Source organism: Hyla sarda, chromosome 10, assembly GCF_029499605.1.
Source record: "Hyla sarda isolate aHylSar1 chromosome 10, aHylSar1.hap1, whole genome shotgun sequence".
Classification (NCBI taxonomy): domain Eukaryota; kingdom Metazoa; phylum Chordata; class Amphibia; order Anura; family Hylidae; genus Hyla; species Hyla sarda.
The window spans coordinates 13,376,771-13,397,595 of NC_079198.1; the positions used below are offsets into that span (position 1 = coordinate 13,376,771).

The window sequence follows — 20,825 nt, forward strand, 5'->3', positions numbered from 1 at the left end:
CGGCAGGGACAAGCGGAGGCTAGGAGCGGCCACTCGCTGCGGAGGAGGTGCAGGAGCTGGCGGAGGAGATGGTTGCTGCTGTAGCAGTGGCAGAAGTTGCTGTAACGTGGCGGTCAACTGCGACAGCTGCTGTCCTTGTTGGGCAATTTGCTGCGATTGCTGGGTGACCACCGTGGGTAGGTCAGCGGCACCTCAGCGGGATCCATGGCCGGATCTACTGTTACGATTCGGCAGGCTGGATGTGGATCCTCTGTGTCAGCAAGGGATTGGCGTGGACCGTGTTGGTGGACCGGTTCTAGGGATGCTACTGGTTTTCACCAGAGCCCGCCGCAAAGCGGGATGGTCTTGCTGCGGCGGTAGCAACCAGGTCGTATCCACCGGCAACGGCTCAACCTCGCTGACTGCTGAGAAGGCGTGGGACAGAAGGACTAGGCAGAGGCAAGGTCAGACGTGGCAGAAGGTCGGGGCAGGCGGCAAGGTTCGTAGTCAGAGAGGATAGCAGGAGATCTGGAACACAGGCTTTGGACAACACTAAACGCTTTCACTGGCACAAGGCAACAAGATCCGGCAAGGGAGTGCAGGGGAAGTGAGGTAATAAGGACAGGGAGCAGGTGGAAGCTAATTAGGCTGATTGGGCCAGGCACCAATCACTGGTGCACTGGCCCTTTAAATCTTAGAGAGCTGGCGCGCGCGCGCCCTATGGAGCGGAGCCGCGCGCGCCAGGACGTGACAGCCGGGGACCGGGACAGGTGAGTGACTTGGGATGCGATTCGCGAGCGGGCGCGTCTCGCTATGCGAATCGCATCCCCGCCGGCAATGTCAGTGCAGCGCTCCCGGTCAGCGGGTCTGACTGGGGCGCTGCAGAGAGAGGGAAGCCGCGAGCGCTCCGGGGAGGAGTAGGGACCCGGAGTGCTCGGCGTAACAATATGATTGTTTATTTATATAAGTTTTGTCATTTTTCTTATTAACAAAAGAAACAAGGTAGACTACATCAAAGAGGAAATAAAATAAAATTTCTCTAACAAGTATAATATCACACATGTCTAATAATACAGTAACAAATTTCCAAAAAATGTCCCTGAACGAATCAGCTTTGTCAAGTGTAGCGAGGCTAATGCATTAGCCTTGCTACCCTTGACAAAGCTGATTCGTTCAGCGAAACGTCGGGGAGACTAGTAGTTATTTGTTTTAATACAGCGGGTATCAAGGTGGTTTAAAAAGGAGAGGGACCTGGCACCAGGAGCTATTGTGTGTTGTACTGAAAGCACACAGATTACAAACATTATCCTGGGCCAACATAAGTGTCCCCTACAGAGAGGGTGTTAGAGACTCTCTAAAACTTATACCACCTCAGAACCGCTGGAATTTTAAATGTTTGGGGTGGGTGTATTTTAAATTACTACGAATAAAATTACCATTTTGGGGGGGGTTCCAGTAAAGGGTTTTCCCCTTAAAGGTTGTTGGAGACAATAATACAGTAAGTCTCGCCTAATTGCTTACACGGACAAGTATGGTTGGTATGTTTGTGGAAAACAATAGTAACCAAAGAACGTAAGTGTACTCCTGAACTGCACTCAATTTTAAATTTAAACGTTGCATACCCTTTCAGCATAGTAAGAATATTCATATTATTATATGAAGTTGATCAGGAGAGCATATGCTTCAGATACAGAGCTAAATATAGCTAAACTTATTGTTAAACAGCTCTGTACAAACTGTATCAGAGCAAGTGGTGGATAAAATGTAATATGAGAATAATACACTATGAATAAAAAGAAGTATTAAAACAAAATAATAGGATAAGTATAGAGAGAAAGACTAAGGGGACAAAGATAAGATCTAAGAAGGAGTAAAAAAAAAAAAAAAAGGAAAGGATAAGAAAATCAGGGTAGACAATAGAAGAAACTTAGAGTACAAAAAAAGAGATATAGACAAGCTCACGCGGTTTCTCCCGAACCTCGCTCAATTTACCGAGGGGTGTGACCCTCTAAGTAGTTATCCCAGTCCTTCCATATGTTATTAAAGTGAGACAGCCGTTTTTTTGTCATCGCCGATAAATATTCCATCCGCCTAACTTCTAAAATTCTATTAGTGAGAGCTTGTATGGACGGGGATTCAGGCTTTTTCCAATTTTGGGCTATTAGACATTTTACAGCAGTGAGTAGAATGGAAGAGCCTAAGTTTATTCTTCTGAATACCTGGGGGTGGGACGTTTAATAAGTAAGTGATTGGACATAAGGATATACGTACCCCAATGATTCTCCCAACTAAAGATTGGACCTCCAGCCAAAAATGGCAAAGGGAAAGGCAGTCCCAGAAAATATGCTGCAAGGTCCCCAGTTCCACATTGCATCTCCAACACCTGGATGAGATTTGTTGGTAGAAGCGATTCAACACCACAGGGGTGTGATACCAATAAAAAATAATTTTATATTGATTCTCCTTAGGAAGTGGACCACCCAAATAGTCCTTCCACTTAGTCAAATAGGAGTGCTTCAGGTTTGTAGGGTGGGCAAGGGAACTTAAATAGGTATTTCAGGAAAAAACTTTTTTTTTTTTTTTTATATATCAACTGGTTAAACAGTAGCAGTTAAACAGAAAGTTAATCTCTTCTACATTGTGTCTCAAAGATGGTTGGTTTAGAGAAAGGGGTGTCAGGTGTTGATAACCCCGAGTTCAGTAAAATTTCCTGATAGAGGACATGAGCACATCTCGGGAGATGATATTTTTCTCTAAGATTACGAAAAGGAAGAAACATGCGCTTGATAGGATGCACCAAGTCTGCAAAGTGAAACAATTTAGCTGTGAAAATATGTTGGGTTTTTGTGAAAATGACGGGAACAGGCCCCTTTTCGGAGACCACTCCCCTTTTCCCGGCGGTCACGCCCTTTTTAGGGTTTTCTTAGCAAAACGGAGACTTAGTCGGTGTTTTTCCAATTCTGGTGCAAATTCTGTCGCAAAATCTGACGCAGACAGAATTTCTGGCGCAATGCGACAAAATCTGTCACACAACCCGACAAAACATGTCGGGTTTGCAATAGTAAATGAGGGCTATTATATCAATATTGTTACTATTAGAAAGAGAGGGATTACATATAAAAGGTATAAATAGGGATATTGACGATTTTAAAGGATATTTAGTTGACACCATTGACCAAACCTTTAGGGTCGTTCTCATAGGTCCAAGTAAATCCCTTGGGATAAGTGGAGGATTAGAATTCCAAATAAGGGCACACAGGTGAATGGGAGCTGACCACATTTTTTCTATGTCTGCCCATTTTTAAAAGCTAAAAATCGAGTTCATGAGGGGATACTCCTAAGATGGACCGAGTAATAGTATTTGAAGACATTGGGCATTGCCAGACCTCCATGTTTTTTTTTTGTTTGTTTGTTTGTTTTTTGCTGTAAGGACAGACACAACTAACCTGTGCCGGCCACCCCTCCAGATAAGTTTAAGTATGGAAAATTAAAACTTCCTCAATGTCCCTCCAGGGATTAGTACAGGCAGGGTCTCTACCATATATAGGAATTTAGGCAGTACTGACATTTAAGTAGTCAAAATTCTACCTATAAGGGATAGAGGAAGTGCGGACCATTTTGTCAATAGATTATTTATATCTTGGAAAAATTGTTGGAAGTTGTGTTTATAAAATTTAGAATATTTAGAGGTAAGATGGGAGCAAACGGAGCAGGGAGAACCCCTGGTGTAGTAGCGCCTTGACGGGGGTTTTAGTGGCCCTTCCATATGGAATAAGGGGTCATTTGGGTTACAGGAGGGATGGCAAGGTAATGGGGGTATAAGGGGTTAATTTACCGCTGCCCCTTTAAGGGACGGAAGTAGGTGGTTTGAAAGTAGGGTGACAGGAAGGTCATCTGGAGGGGAGGGGGGAGTGTATATAAGGGGTTGCTATGGGGGAGGGTACTCACCAGTCGGCATGTGGAAGCAGGAAGAAGGTGCAATGTCATCCCTGGATGATCATTTCACCTGCCTCCGGGCTGCTGCGGCCTCTCATGGGGATGCTTGGGTGCAGGTACAGAGGGTGCTGGGGAGTGGGAGTGGGGTGCAGGCGGACTCCCTCCCTGGCTTACGGCGCGGGTCCCTCAGATCCAGGGCTCCAGAGCGCTTGAGTCCCGAGCCCACTCCCTGCACCAGGTGGTGGTGTCAGAGCCCTGTGCGGTCCTCTCGGGAGCCGGCGGCTGCTGCACTCGGAGGTTCATCTGGGCCGGCTTCCCGGAGGTCTGCGGCAGGGCGCACGGCAGCTGCTAAGGGAGCGGGGGTGGTGGCCGGCCCCTCCGCTCCTTCCCTACAGCCAGGGCCAGATTAAGGCTGCCTGGAAGATGGAGCACTTCATTATGATGAACCCCTGCTCATCATTCCACCCCTGCTCATCATTCCATGCCTGCTCATCATTACCCCCCCTTCTCATCATCCCACCCCGCTCATCATCCCCCCCTCATCATTCCCCCCCTGCTCATCATTCCCCCCCTGCTCATCATTCCCCCCCTGCTCATCATTCCCCCCCTGCTCATCATTTCCACCCCCTGCTCATCATTTCCACCCCCTCTCATCATTCCACCCCTGCTCATCATTCCACCCCTGCTCATCATTTCCACCTCTGCTCATCATTCCACCCCTGCTCTTCATCACCCCCCTGCTCTTCATCACCCCCCTGCTCATCATTACCCCCCCTGCTCATCATTACCCCCCTGCTCATCATTACCCCCCCCTGCTCATCATTACCCCCCTGCTCATCATTACCCCCCTGCTCATCATTACCCCCCCCCTCATCATTACCCCCCGCTCATCATTACCCCCCTGCTCATCATTACCTCCCCCTGCTCATCATTCCCCCCTGCACATCATTCCCCCCCTGCTCATCATCCCACCCCGCTCATCATCCCCCCCTCATCATTCCCCCCCCCTGCTCATCATTCCCCCCTGCTCATCATTCCCCCCCTGCTCATCATTTCCACCCCTGCTCATCATTCCACCCCTGCTCATCATTCCACCCCTGCTCATCATTACCCCCCCCTGCTCATCATTACCCCCCCTGCTCATCATTACCCCCCCCTGCTCATCATTACCCCCACCCCCTGCTCACCATTACCCCCCCCCCCCCCCCCTGCTCATCATTGGCTTTGCAAGGGGGTAATGAGAATGCTTAGAGTGTGTGGCGGGATGAAAGTTAGTAAGGTGTCACTATCTTTCACCTGTGGCGTGTGAAAGGGTCCCGGGGGAGGTAGTAGTTTGAAAAATAAATGTTTGAGATTGTTTAATTGGGCCTCTTGGTGGTGGTTCTGGGCCTCAGGAGTTTGAAGGATGGTGCAGAAGGTTATCTGGGTGCCCCTGGGCCAGGTGGTTGCGGCCAGGGTAAGAGCATGGTGCACAAGTCTGATTGGGGGAGGCGAGCGCCCTCCAGTGAACTTTGGTTGTGTTTATATGTATAACATATTTAACTGTTATTTATTTGTTTGTTAAATAAATGGGCCACACGGCCCAATTATTCCACAACTTGTGTCAGTGTCCTTTTTGGGGAAAAAGGGGTTATAAACAGCTGGGAGTAAGTTTAGAGGGGAAGGGATGTATTTAAAATCCCATCCAGTCATGTATTCCCAAGTAGGTAATTGAGGATTCCTGCCATTTATACAGATAATTTGATTTAACCCATTGGGGACGAATGGATACGCCCTCGCGTCACGCCACTTAAGGACGGAGGGCGTACCTGTATGCCTTCCGCATTTCCGCTCACCGCCGCTCACCGAGCGGTGATCTGACCGGGATGACTGCTGAAATCAGCAAGCATCCCATCCCAATGCCCAGGAGGGTCCTGAGACCCCCCCCCCATCTAGAAGTGACAACCATTAGCAGATTGGGGGCGGGGGGGTTAACTTTCGGTTTCTCCATTACGGCCACCCACAATAGGCGGGGCAGAATGGGGAAACCGAGGAGGACTGGCGCCGAAGATCCACTTACCCATCGGTGGCGGCGGATGCGGTGGAGGCGATGATCGGTGGCAGGGATCGGCAGCAGAAGAGGATGGCGATGCGGCTCCCTGGATCCTACAGAAGCCGATGAGTTGCCTAGCAACACCTGGAGGGCTACAGTTTGAGACCACTATATAGTGGTCTCTAAACTGTAGCCCTTCAGATGTTGCAAAACTACAACTCCCAGCATGCCCAGGGCTGTTTGCTGTGTGGGCATGCTGGGATTTGTAGTTTTGCAACAGCTGGGGGGCTACAGTTTGGAGATCACTGTGCAGTGATCTCTAAACTGTGGCCCTCTAGATCTTGCAAAACTACAACTCCCAGCATGCCCACACAACAGTTTGCTGTCTGGGCATGCTGGGATTTGTAGTTTTGCAACATCTGGAGGGCCACAGTTCGGAGATCACTGTGCAGTGGTCTCTAAACTGTAGCCCTCCAGATGTTGCAAAACTGCAAACAGCTGTCTCGGCATGCTGCGAGTTGTAGTAGCGTACCTCCACCTGTTGCATAACTACATCTCCCAGCATGCCCTTCAGCAATCAGTACATGCTGGGAGTTGTAGTTTTGCAACAGCTGGAGGTACACTGGTTGGAAAATACTGAGTTAGGTAACATGTACCCCATGTCTAGGTACATTCACACTGGCGGGTTTACAGAGGGTTTCCTTTGAGCTGCGCCAAATTTTCCGCCGCAGCGCAAACTCCTAGCGGGAGACTCACCGTAAACCACTACACTTACACATAATAAAGGGTAAAACACAACATATACACCCCCTTACACTGTCTCCCCCAATAAAAATGAAAACGTATGGTACGGCAGTGTTCCCAAAATGGAGCATCCAGCTGTTGCAAAACAACAATTCCCAGCATGTCCGGACAGCCACTGACAGTCCAGGCATGCTGGGAGTTTAGCAACAGCTGAAGGCACCCTGTTTGTGAATCACTGGCGTAGAATACCCCTATGTCCACCCTTATGCAATCCCTAAGTTAGTCCTCAAATATGGATTGCGCTCTCTCACTTCTGGGCCCTGTCGTATTTCAAGGAAACAGTTTAGGGCCACATATGGGGTACTTCCGTACTCGGAAGAAATTGCACTACAAATTTTGGGGGGCTTTTTCTCCTTTTACCCCTTATTAAAAGGAAAAATTGGGGTCTACACCAGCCTGTTAGTGTAAAGAAAAGAACATTAACATGCTGGTCTTGCCCCATACTTTTTATTTTCACAAGAGGTAAAAGGAAAAAAAGACCCCCAAAATTTGTAAGGCAATTTCTCCTGAGTATGGAAATACCCCATATGTGGGCATAAAATGCTCTGCGGGCGCACAATAAGGGTCAGGAGTGAGGGCGCATGTACAGTTGAGGCCTAAATTGGTGATTTGCACAGGGGTGGCTAATTTTACAGCGGTTCTGACATAAACGCAAACAAATAAATACCTACGAGTGTGCAGTTTTTATAATGGGGTCATTTATGGGGTATTTCTAATATGAGGGCCCCTCAAATCCACTTCAAAACTGAACTGGTCCCTGAAAAATTCCGATTTTGAAAATGTTGTGAAAAATTTGAAAATTGCCTCTGAACTTTGAAGCCCTCTGGTGTCTTCCAAAAGTAAAAACATGTCAACTTTATGATGCAAACATAAAGTAGACATATTGTATATGTGAATCAATATATAATTCATATGGAATGTCTATTTTCCTTAGAAAAATGCTAAATTTTCAATTTTTTCATAAAATTTAGGAATTTTTCACCAAGAAATGATGCAAGTATCGACGAAAATTTACCACTAACATAAAGTAGAATATGTCACAAAATATGTCACAAAATATGTCACAAAAACTATCTCGGAATCAGATTGAAAAGTAAAAGCATCCCAGAGTCAAGTGACAGTGGTCAGAATTGCAAAAAATGCTCCCGTCCTTAGGGTTATAATGGACTCAGTTCTCAAGGAGTTAAGAAGGGAAAGTTGTAGTTCAGAAATATTTAAAGGTAAGGCTTCTGTTTTGCTTTGAATGATTTTATATCCCGACATCCATAATTGGTCACAATAGAGTGTAGGGAGGGTAGTAATGTTAAGGGATTGGTTATGGTTAAAAGCATGTTGTCCGCGAAGAGTGAGGTTTTATATTCTTTGTGTTTAACTTTAATCCCCATGACGTCTGGATTTTTACGTATAAGGGCTGCCAGGTGTTCGATACATAAAACATATAGTAATGCGGACAGGGGACACCCTTGTCGTGTCCCGTTTCGGATCTGGAGTTTAGAAGAGGTGGCCTGGGGGAGTCTAACCTTTGCCGACGGAGTAGAATATAGGTGTGATATCGCCTTCATAAATGGTCCGGAGACATTATAGGCATCAAGTGTGGATAACATGAAGGGCCAACGTAAAGCACAACTGTCATGAACTCTGGGTGCTAAAACCTACACACAGCCTTTGTACAGCATTGTATTTACCTTATTTTTGCAGGCTTTCATCACCCCAAAAAATGCTTTTGATCACAACCACACACAGTCAGATATGCCCCGCCGCCGCCACGCCCACCCCCTGTGTCAGCGCTGGGACCACTATGTGACACACAGGTCCCAGCGCATGCGCCCCTCAGCTCATCTAACGTGTGCACTGCTGCGTGTTATCCAGGCAAGCACTCGCTTCCCCAGCGAGCCCTCGCTCCCGCTGCCGTCTGCTTCCTCAGTGCGCCTGTGTCTATCACACAGCAGTCCCAGCGCTGACACAGGGGTTGGGGCATAGCGTACCTCGCACCACGCCTATCCATCTGTGTGTGTGGCCATGATCAAAAGCATTTTTTGAGGCGATGAAAGCCTGCAAAAATACGGTAAAAGCAATGCTGTACACACTATCTGCACACAGTACAAAGGCTGTGTGTAGGATATAGCACCCAGAGATAGTGTTGAGCGGCATAGGCCATATTCGAATTCACAATATTTTGCGAATATATGGACGAATATTCACGAATTCAAGAATATGCGATATTCGCGAATAAAATTTGCATTGCGAAAAAGCAACACTATTGGCTTACAGCTTTGTAAAAAAAATTTAGGTCAGAGTTTAGTAATGAAATTGTCCTATTACTTGCACAGTCTGAGGGGTCTTTCCCTGGCTTAGGTATTACTGTGATATATGACTCTAACATAGTTGAGGGAATAGGGGTTTCTCCAAGAAAGGAGTTGAAAAGGTTTAAGTGATGAGGGGTGAGAGAGTCTCAGAAAAGGATTTATAATATGAGTATGGGAGGCCATCGGGGCCAGGGGATTTGCCATTGGGTACAGCAGAAATAGTGTCTAATAATTCTTCGAGGGAAATTTTATGGTTCAATAAGGATAAGTCCGAATGCGTCAACTTAGGTAGGCACAAGAGTCAAGTTATACAATTTGAAGTAAAAATCTTGGAAGGAATTTGCTATGTGTGTTGGGTCATAGGTCAATTGACCCTGAGAGTTCTTAAAAGAAAATGGAGCCATTTGAGTTTTTTGTGAATTTAGTTGGGAGGCAAGCAGGGTATAAGGCTTGTTTGCTTTGCTATAATGGCCCTGATTTACTAAGAGTGTTGTGTAGGTTTCTTTGTGGGTTTTAATTTCCTACAATTATTTTTCCAGGATATTCCAAAAATTTCCCTACGGTTTTCACTTTTCCCTACATTTTCCTTTTTATACACACGCTCTGATCTGTAGGGTTTTCATCAGCTTAAATCCAACACATTTTCTGTGGAAACCTTAGTAAATATGTTGGGCTGCTTTCTCACTATGAGCATTTATCCCTTATTAAATGTCTGTTTTCTGTGTAAAAACGGACGTTTAATAACGGATGAAATAAAGGGCGCTAACTGAATAAATATTCATCCGTTAAGACCCGTTATCCCTCATGTATGGCCAAACACCTCTGCCCTCAGACTCCCACAGCCGGGACTTCTACGGCTTCCATCATGGAACAGACTTCTTTCCATGATGGGAGTAGTAATTCCCTGGCTGCAGGAGTCTGCAGACAGCTGGGGAGGCTACATTAATGTTTGTACTACAACCCCCATCATGGAACAGACTCTGTTCCATGATGGGGGTTATAGTACAGGGGCTGAGGGATTGATCACACCAAGTTTCACTTCTGAAACCCGATGCGATCTGAAGTTATTAAGCAGGGGAGCGGGCGGCATGCTACGCAACCCTGCGATGTATCAGTGCGTTTTAACTTTCATTTTTGAATCCCCAGCGGGAGCCCTGAATGGCCGATACTGAGGAGCCAATCAGGGCTCCCAGCGAGAGATTGAAAAATGAACTTTGGGAGTAGCAGGGGTCAAAGAGCACTGTGGGGGGCAATATATATAGCGTTGCAGAGGGGGCAGACATATAGCCTATATATCTAGCCCCCCAGCAGCACATTAGATATGACCCCCGCAGTCGCATTTAATATTTCTATGAGCATCGCATAGAGCCGGGAGCTGACACTATGCGCTGCTAATAGAAATACTTTTCATTCATACGGCGGCATGGGTATATGTATACAGAAGAGCTGTGGGGGGCAGATAACGCTATATGTCTGCCCCCCACAGCTTTTCTATATACATATACCTCTGCTGCCATATGAATGAAAGGTATTTCTATTATCAGCGCATAGTGATGGGAGTCGACACTATGCGCTGCTAATAGAAATACTTTTCATTCATATGGCAGCATAGGTATATGTATATAGAAGCACTGGGGGGGCAGATAACGCTATATGTCTGCCCCCCCCAGTGCTTCTATATACATATACCCCTGCTGTCATATGAATGAAAGGTATTTATATTATCAGCGCATAGAGACGGGAGCTGGCACTATGCCCTGCTAATAGAAATACTTTTCATTCATACGGCGGCAGGGGTATATGTATATAGCGTTATCTGCCCCCTCCCCCCCCCCCCAGTGCTTCTATATACATATCCCCCTGCTGCCATATGAATGAAAGGTATTTCTATTAGCAGCGCATAGAGTCGGCACTATGCGCTGCTAATAGAAATACTTTTCATTCATACGGCGGTAGGGGCATATGTATATAGAAGCGCTGCAAGGGCACATATACATGCGCTGCGGGGGTATATATTTAATGCGCCGGCGAGGGGAATATATTTATTGCGCTTTGGCGGGGGTGTATGTTAAACCTATATAAGTAGGGTATCATTTTAACCGTATGGACCTACAGAATAATGATAAGGTGTCATTTTTACCAAAATATGCACTGCATAGAAACGGAAGCCCCCAAAAATTACAAAATGGCGTTTTTTCTTCTATTTTGTCGCACAATGATTTTTTTTTTCCGTTTCGTTGTGGATTTTTGGGTAAAATGACTAATGTCACTGCAAAGTAGAATTGGTGATGCAAAAAATAAGCCATAATATGGATTTTTAAGTGGAAAATTGAAAGAGTTATGATTTTTAAAAGGTAAGGAAGAAAAAACGAAAATACAGTGTCCTCTAAAGACCGCTTTGGGTGCTTCCTAGAGAGTGGTAATAGAGGTAACACTACCTTCATTCCTCTCAAAATAGTCAGGAAGACATCTTTAGAAAATCACTGTATTCTTCCTTTTTCACTTTTCATTAAGTCTACAGAGACACGATTTTCTAGGTGTAGTAGTTGACTTCAAGTCAAATATAACTGGGGAGTGATCAGACCATGTGATGGGGTGAATTTCAGCTTCACCTACTAGTGGAAGTCCCAGTAAGTTTCCCAAGAATGTGTAAATTCTAGACTGAGTGGAATGAGGGTGTGAAAAGAAAGTAAATTCCTTATTGTTGGGGTTACGAATCCTCCATAAAACAAAGAGATGATATTTTCTCACTCATTTATGAAAATCTGTAGAGAGGTGTATCGCTGATGGAGAGGGTGTAGTATGTAGGACAGAATGCCTATCCACCGTAGTTGAAAAAGGGATGTTAAAATCTTCCCCTATGATTAACGTAGTAGGCAGCATAGAGTTAAGTTTAGACAAGATCTGGTTTAAAAAGGCAATTTGGGAAGAATTAGGGGCATATAAATTACAGATAGTAATAGGGACTTTAGACAATTTACCCGAGACTATGAAACACCTCCCGTTAGGATCTGCATAAGTATTAGTTACTTGAAATGGACAAGAGTGGGATATCACTACTGCAACGCCTTCTCTTTTTCTATCCTGTGTGGCTGAGTATACTGTAGGGTACTGTCTTAAAGCGAATCTGAAGGAGCAAGATTCATCATGACGGGTCTCTTGGATAAGGGCGATGTCGATCTTCTTAGACTTTAAGTCTTTTAGAAGAAGACGTCTCTTAACGTCAGTGTTTAGACCCTTTACATTGAGCATCAAAAGACGCGCCGTGATGAATATATGCAGGGAAGGTTTATGAGTGTGTACAACATCCTACCACATACGGTCTTTTCTGGCGAGGATGGTTTACACGGGAAGACATTTCCTGATAAGTTGGGAGAATGTACAGGTGAAAAGCTTTTTTTGAAGTTTCTTCCACCATTGTATCCTTTGATCGGCATAGGTTTCCGCATCGCCTCTACCCGGGTGGCTGCACCGTGCCTACACGCTATAAGAGGTGGTTGTGTCTAACACACAACCCCAAATGGTGAGCATAACCGCCTCATTACTGCATACAGCACTCAGTGTGTTTTACTGTATCAGACATACTATCCCATTAGAAGCTCTGCTGTCTTTTGCACAGAAACAGCCCTCCAAGCAGAGGAGAGAAAAACACTTAGGAAATACATGTAATTAACAAACATGGTTATACAACCTAGAGCTATAAGGGAGCGATCCCTTGATCCTAAGGAATTATTAAACATTACTTACACCTACAGCTGTAACAGTTTGAGGGACTAAGTACCTTCCTCAAATGTGGGGAACAGTAGACGGGAGATCAGGAGAAAGGTACTCTACAGTCAGTACTATACCTCATCCCCCCCCTACTCCTCCTGCTCTTTAATATGTAGCAAATTCCCACTACCAGACAATTTGTATATAACTTTATAAATATGAACCATTACTAAACAAAACTGTACTGGATATGGGCATAATGTCTTTTTGAGGTTCTATATTATAGAAAGGGAATTATAAGCTTTCTCACTCACTCAGCTTTCCTTGGATGAGATGGAAACTTCCTAAAGTCTCATAGGCAAGAGGCAGAAACTTGCACAGTACTTTTTCTGTCTCACAATAAAGACTGCAATTTTAAGGTCATATATATATATATATATATATATATATATATATATATATATATATATTTATATTTATTTATTTATATAGGAGTACTGACACACAGCATTATGCTACCACCACCATGCTTCGCTGTGGGAATTGTGTGCGCAGGGTGATGAGCAGAGTTGGGTTTCCGCCACTGAAGCCGAAAAGTTAAATATTGGTCTCATCTGACCAGAGCACCTTCTTCCACATGTTTGCTGTGTCTCCCACATGGCTTGTGGCAAACTCCAAATGGGATTTCTTGTGGCTCACTTTCAACCCTTTCTTGTCACTCTTCCATAAAAGCTAGATTTGTGGAGTACACAACAAAAAAATATCCTATGGGCATATTCTCTGTTGATTTTTGCAGCTTCTCCAGAGTTACCATGGGCCTCTTGAATACATCTCAGATTCATTTTTTCTTGCCTGGCTTGTCAACTTGTGTGGATGGCCTTGTCTTAGTAGGTTTGCGGTTGTGCTTCTTTCTATTTTCTGATGAAAGACATTTTTAGTGATCTGTAAGATGTTCAAAGCCTGGGATCTTTCTTTATAACCTAACCCTGCTTTGTACTTCTCCACAACTTTTATCCCTGATCTGCAAAGTTCCAATAGAAATACACTCGGCACTACCTGATTCTGCAATCGGCTCGCGGTGAGGAATATCTGGTTATGCAGTGGACGGCCCCTAGAAGCTATCGTGGGTCCTTTAGGTGCTGACATGCAGGAAACAGTTCCCTCAATTTAGGAGGACATCACATTAATATTAAACAGTTCGCCACCTGTCGCACTCCATATGTAGTCTACTGTCTTGTCTGTCAATGCGGTAGATTCTACAGGGAAAACAATTAGAACCCTGTTCCATAGGATCAGAGAACACATACGATCTCTCAGCACAGGTATAGGAGCTAGCCATTTTAGTTCCCGTATGCAAAGTAGCCATAATAATGATCCTAATGCATTCACATTTGCAGTTATAGAAAGAACTGAATATGCCGGAAGAGGTCTGAACAAACACAAACAATTACTTAGAAATAAAGCCAGATGGATAACTCGCACAAACGCTACAGGCCTGCTTGTCCTGAACGATAAGAACGAACTGGGGGCCCTACTATTATGACCTCCAGCCTTTTCTGTAGCAACTTCACTAAAGAGTTTGATTTTAACAGTAATGTAACCTGAATAATCCATTGCGTGTTTTTCGTTTACTTGTGTAACCATGGTAACCTATCTATGTTAAAAACACACATTTTCCTGCACATCTCGATACCTGGCCTAATGAAGCGCCTCGGCGCAAAAACGGCCCGTCGCCAGCACCTTACCCCCGCTTCTATCCCATCTGCTCTCCTGCATGCTGTATCCCGCGTGTTCAAGTGAACAATAAAGAAGCTACCACAAGCAAGTCTGGGTGAGTGCTCCGCATTCTTTATGTATTTCCATTTTCTTTATCCCTGATCTGTTTGGTAAGTTTCTTGGTCTTCTTGACGCCATTTGTTAAGTAATGCTCTCTTACAAACTCTGAGGCCTTTACAGAACAGATTTATTAGTACTGAGATTACATTGCAACAAGTGGACCCTATTTACTATTTATGTGATTTAGGCAGTTGGTGGCAACAGATCTTTGTTAGAGGTTTCACGGTAAAGGGGGTAAATAATAATTTTTATTTTTAAATAACTCTGTGGTTATACCATGATATATATATATATATATACACACACACATACATATATATATATATATATATATATATATATATATACATATATATATACATACACACACACTTAAATGTTATATATATATATATATATGCATACGGGGTGGATAAGTATTGAACACATCACCATTTTTTCACTAAATACTATTTCTTTGAGACAAAAGTACCTGCCAATCCCAGGTATTTTTCTAATCCCAGCATACAGCATCTGATAAGAAGTGGAAGGATTAACATTTTTAAATAGAAGTCACTTACAGATCTATATAACTTTCTGGCACCAGCTGAATTGAAATAATTTGTTTTCCACTGGAGTGCCCCTTTAATGTTGTGTTATGCAAAGGCTGTCATATTCCTATTTTATGTCTATGTAATTGTCTTAGGTGTGAAACAAGTATTTATATATCATTACGGCTGCTGTATTGTTTTTCTTAAACTTTATTTGGTGTTATATTCTTTTTCATATTATATATGTTATTTATAGAAATTACTATATTCTATTTGATATATACATTTTAGATTTTATAATCTATGTTAGGGTAAGATATGCTTTATTTAATGCTGTGTTTTGTACAGGCTGTCATAGTCATATTTTATGTCTAGGTCGTCCCCTTATGTGTGACACATGTTACACGTCTAGCAGTAAAGGACCGGCCAACTGTACTTGGCCCAGCCGTCAGTGTGGTTTGAACGAAGTGTGCCTCACTCTGCATATGCGCATATTTAATGGTGAGTATTGCACAATGTTTTAAAGTCCTACTATTGGTGAACAAACACTTTATTTCAGGATATATTTTATATGGTGTTCTTAATAACTAACAATATTGACTACAGCTGTACTTATGGAACAAAAATCGACTTGCTCTTTTTGTGTCTCTCAGTTTGGAAAAGTGAAATCACTCAGTCAATTAAATATACAATAAGAAGAAAATGCTGGGATTACAGACGTTGTGAATATAGCGGCAAAATGTCATCCCCGTCACATAAAATATTATTCCGCACAGATTGTTGCTACAAGGATAAATGCATGACACCGTTTCCAAAATGTAGGTATTATAAGGGGACCTTAAGGGCTTGTTCATTTATGCTGTATAATATGCCATTAATCTTTCATTTCTAAAGGGGTCTTTCAGCCACATAAATATATGACTGCACTAGAGACCACCCTGCTTCAAGATGTAAAACAATTAAGAAAAGGGTGAAAAGTGCAAGAACAATGCAAATGATGGGGAATGGACTCCTATGAACAGATACAGATACCAGCTATGGACAACACATTTCGAGTGGATGACGCCTCTCTTCATCAGGTCCAGAGGTGTAACCCTCTTGAGCCGTGTTGTTTGTGATCATTAATAAAGGTATATAGTTTGTTATTTTCTCCCCTCTATGGCTTTGCAGTTGGAGTTATTTAGTATGAGGGAAAGCCCCATCAGCACACCGGCTGTTCTTAGGAGTCTGTCCCTCATCATTTGCTGCATCTTCTACCTACTCTAAGCTGCACATCGGTCCTGGTAGAGGATACATCCCTGTTATTATTCAAGATCATCCTCAGTGTTGTACTTGAAGCACAACACCTCCAGATAAGTGTGTTTTAGATACTATCTACACTATTCATCCCACACGTTTGCACCCTTTGTCTGTTCTTTCATTTTGTAAGTGTATCTGAGGTGCAGGGACAAGAAAATTCTTATGTGCTGCCTGTGCACTGAGAGGGTTGAGGACAGGACCGGCCTTACGAGTGTGAATCTCATAATTACCCAGGACACATCATCTGCCAAACAGGACGTCACACATGGCCTGACATTGGAGGTTCAAAACCACTAAAATCTTAATATTAACTGTATATAATTTAGACATTGTATAACACTATTATCCATTTTGGTCACTGTATGCTGGTGTTATCTGGGCAACATATGGTGTCAGTTTGTTATCGCCTGACACTACTACTTAAAATAACATTTGGGCACTATATTGTGGTAATATTGCCTCGCTGCTTAGGATCTGTACAGTGTAATATTTGTGTGTATGATGGTGGTGGTACTGTATACTGGTAGTGTGGCAGGCCAGGGGAATTATATGAGTGGGTTGGTATGATGAAGGTAGTAGTTTCTGATATGTCACATGGCTAAGTGGTGCAAAACAAAGTCTCTCTGTGAACCTCAAAATATTATTTTTAAATGAAACTGTTCCCTTACACAAAGTACAGTAAAAAGATTTCGAACAGCAGTCTCTATCAGAAGAACAAGCCACAGACAGCACCACAGAGCAGTTGAGGGGACCTCCTGCTGGCATGTCACCTGATCGTGTATATACATATATATATATATATATATATATATATATATATATATATATATATAGCGGAGGTGCCGATCAGTCACAAGAGCTATTTATTGCCGTGATCACTATTGATCACAGCACTTACGTGGTTAATGGCAGACATTAGTGGGATCGCCAATGTCTGTCATTGACTGAAAGTGCAAAGCTGATGATAACAGCTCTTACGCTCGCTTCATAGACAGAATACAGCTCAGAGCATAAATGTTTACCCTTGGTCGTTTAAGGGGCATTCTTATTTGGGCGATTATTTCTCTCTGCTGTCGGCTGTCGTCAAAGGCAGGTAATCTGATGTCACCACTGATTCTAAAGACAACCAGAGACAACCAGCTGTCAACTAGAGGGAGAGATAGAAAGAAATATCTACAAACCAGGCAAGTTTGCTAAATGAAGCCGACTGTAAACTTCTTTACTGTGCCATGCTCGACACATAGACACATTATTATAAAGAAGGGAATACCCCTTTGAGTACCCGGGTACAAGGAGGTACATTAACATTTATTGCCCTTAATGGGTTAATGTCCATTTCTAGGATAATTGCCTGTTCATTATTGACATTCAGATTCTTACATTTTTCTTTTGACATATAAAGCCCATTACTGTATACCAGACACATCATCTATTGGATTAATCTGAGCTTGGAAGTTTACAGCTTGGTAATACAACTTTAGACTCAAGAGAAGCAGAATTCTAGTCACTGTCCCTTTAAGACGTTGCATTGCTCGCAGATTATGCTTTTTAGCAGATATTTTACTCTGGTGCTTTTGAACGAGTAATTGTAAATGTCAAATGCAGTTGTAGACAGACTCTTTGATGCACTGGCTCGGTGTCCTCATTTCTTGAGCTAACTGAACATGGATTCTCAATTAGGGGGGTGAACGATGGCAAAGGAAAGTGTAGAACTTCACTCCTCTTACTTTTATGGAAAACTGAGACAACACTCCGAAAGGCACATCCAGGAGAAGTTACCTCAACTTAACAGAAGTGGCACTGGTCTATGACCTGAGGAAAAATTAAACCAGTGTAGACGAACTTATTGTTTTATGGTTCTTCTACTAATTAATATTCTATTGTATGCTTTGGCATAGAATTTATCAAGTAGTTTGGCGCTCTGCTAGTAGAGTGTCATTGGCTTACTTGCGATGACACTTCCTTATATAATAGTATACCTTGGGAGATTGCCCTGGATGCCTTGAAATTTTATTTATGTAAATACAGTGCTTATAGCCAATAATTAATTGACTTAATTTTGAGAGTAAGATGGTTTCTTATTACCCACAATTTTTTTTTACATTTGACATAGTGTTTTTTCTCCAATCCAGCTGAGTTTCAACGGGGGCCAGGCATTCGCCCTCATGTCGCGCTGGGAGGAGTTGTTTATCTTTCGGGTTTCAAACCCGTTTTCTGGTCACATAAAGTGGTATGGGAGGTACATAGATGACCACCTCCTCCTCAGTACCACTTTTTATTGATGATCTCAATTCCAACTTGTTCAACCTCAAATTTCCTTTTGAGCTCCATTCTTGGACTTGCGTCTGAGGGGAATTGCTGGACAGCACATGATTACATTCACCTATCGCAAACCCCTTTCAGACAACACCATTCTTAGAGCAGATTCCAACCATCTGCCACATACTGTCAAAGCTATACCAGTAGGCGAATTAGCTAGACTGAAATGTAACTGCTCTGATGCAACAGATTTCCATACAGAGGTGAAACAGTTAACATCTAGATTACAGTTACGGGCGTACAAAAAGTTACAGCAATCAAATAGGCGGGTCAGTAATAAAAGAAGACAGGATCTACTCACACGACATCCGAAGCACAAAGGTACTGAAATACAGGCGGCCTCTACTCCGGTCTTGAGTATCACATACACATCACAGTTTAGAGACATCATACGCATAATATACAATAATTTACATCTCTTGACAGATGATGAGTGTATGTCTACTATTCTGAAATCAGGATGCAGAGTAGTTCCCAAAAAAGCACAGACTTTGAGGGATTTACTTTCCCCTAGTATTATTACATCTCAAACGAAAAATGGATCCACTTGGTTACGCACTACAGGCTTTTACAGGTGCTGTTCTACCATATGACGCACTTGCAAATTTGCTAGATCATGCAAAAGTTTCAACAATGCAGACAACACCAAAACTTACAAAATTAAAAATCATCTTAATTGCAACACCACCAACTGCATTTATGTCATTGAGTGTCAGGAATGCTGCAAAAAATATGGAGGGTGCACTACACGGAAACTTAAAACTCGCTTCCTAGAACATGCATAAGAAACCGTTCCAGTGCATCATTACATTTTATTCAAGAACATAATAGGGATATTCGAGCCATTCAAGTGTACGCCATTGAGAAAGTGCATATGAACATCAGAGGAGGGGACATTCAACCGAAAATTATGGATAGAGAGGCATTTTGGCAATTTACCTTGGATTCAAGGATGCCAAAAGGTTTAAATCTATGCAGGGAATTTTTGTTTCATTATTAAACTATTTTATCATGTACATTAAACAGATCTTCTCTATCCTTATTCCCCTCTCTTGTATACTTTAATCATGCATATAGTGTGTATATAAAACAATATGGGCCAAATAAATATGTGAATATAATATTAACTATAGATTGTAGAGAAGGTTTCTATCCTATATTTATTGCCCGCACTAGTGCACTTTTATTATTATTCTTCACTAATTTCCCATGCTGTATCAGTGAAAATTCTTATTCTATCATCTATTTTGTATCATTTTGCCAGTGCAGAAATGTTTTATATTTGCAATATGCATTCATTTGAACAAAGGGCATTGGTACTTGTAGAATATGGGAGTACACCCCATAAACTTTGCGCTTTGTTCACTCTATCCTGTGCTTTTTTCAGTAAGTACACATTTTTTATTGTTGGTATTTTTGCCATTTATTTTTGTCTACACTGATATAGCATCATAATGTGTAAGTATGTATTTTCCTCTCAGTTCCGATTTGTAACATATATTGTACATAATAAAATAATAAATAAATACAGTACATCAGTGTTGGAACATAGATACTTATTATACACTTTGGTTTTAAATCAGTATCGATGTTGATCACAAAGTAGCTGTGTGCTACTGTTAGATTATTTGAATCACCTGTGAAGCGGGCTATTTAAATGTGATACGAGCCGATCTGTGTATCTTTTGACAAAGAGCGCATGCGTTCGAATGCGTCAGGATGTTTCAGACGATGTGAAGTGTCTGTATGCTCTTTTAATCGAGCATTTACAATAAAGCTGCTATTTCTTCAGTGCTGGATCATCCATTCCTTTTAATTCATTGCTCTGCTAGTAGAGCCTGCTCGAGGCAGACCGTATTAACAGATCAACTCGTGGCAGAATGTAGGCCTTCAGGAGGCATATAGATTAGGGATCGACCGATATCGATTTTTTAGGGCCGATACCGATAATCTGTGGAGGTTAGGGCCGATAGCCGATAATTTATACCGATAATCTGGTATAAGTTTTCGGCTATTAAAGTGGACGCTTTAAATCAATGAACTGCAGCGGCTTTTGCGGGCCAGAGACCGCCG

The 20,825-nt window shown here is 42.8% G+C and overlaps 1 protein-coding gene across 14 annotated transcripts in view; it reads right to left on the reverse strand.

Moving 5' to 3' along the window:
* The window catches only part of LOC130294604 (mucin-2-like), a 264,132-nt gene that overhangs the window by 167,626 nt on the left and 75,681 nt on the right, over positions 1-20,825 (reverse strand). For 2 of the 14 annotated variants that reach the window (XR_008848546.1, XM_056544705.1), the window contains one exon: positions 15,077-15,117. The exons of 10 other annotated variants lie outside the window; for them this stretch is intronic. The gene's annotated coding sequence lies outside the window, so the exon portion shown is untranslated. Of the gene's footprint in view, positions 1-15,076; positions 15,118-17,455; positions 17,550-18,160; positions 18,248-20,825 lie in introns of those variants that run through there. 2 more of the 14 variants (XM_056544699.1, XM_056544707.1) reach the window with 2 other exon arrangements.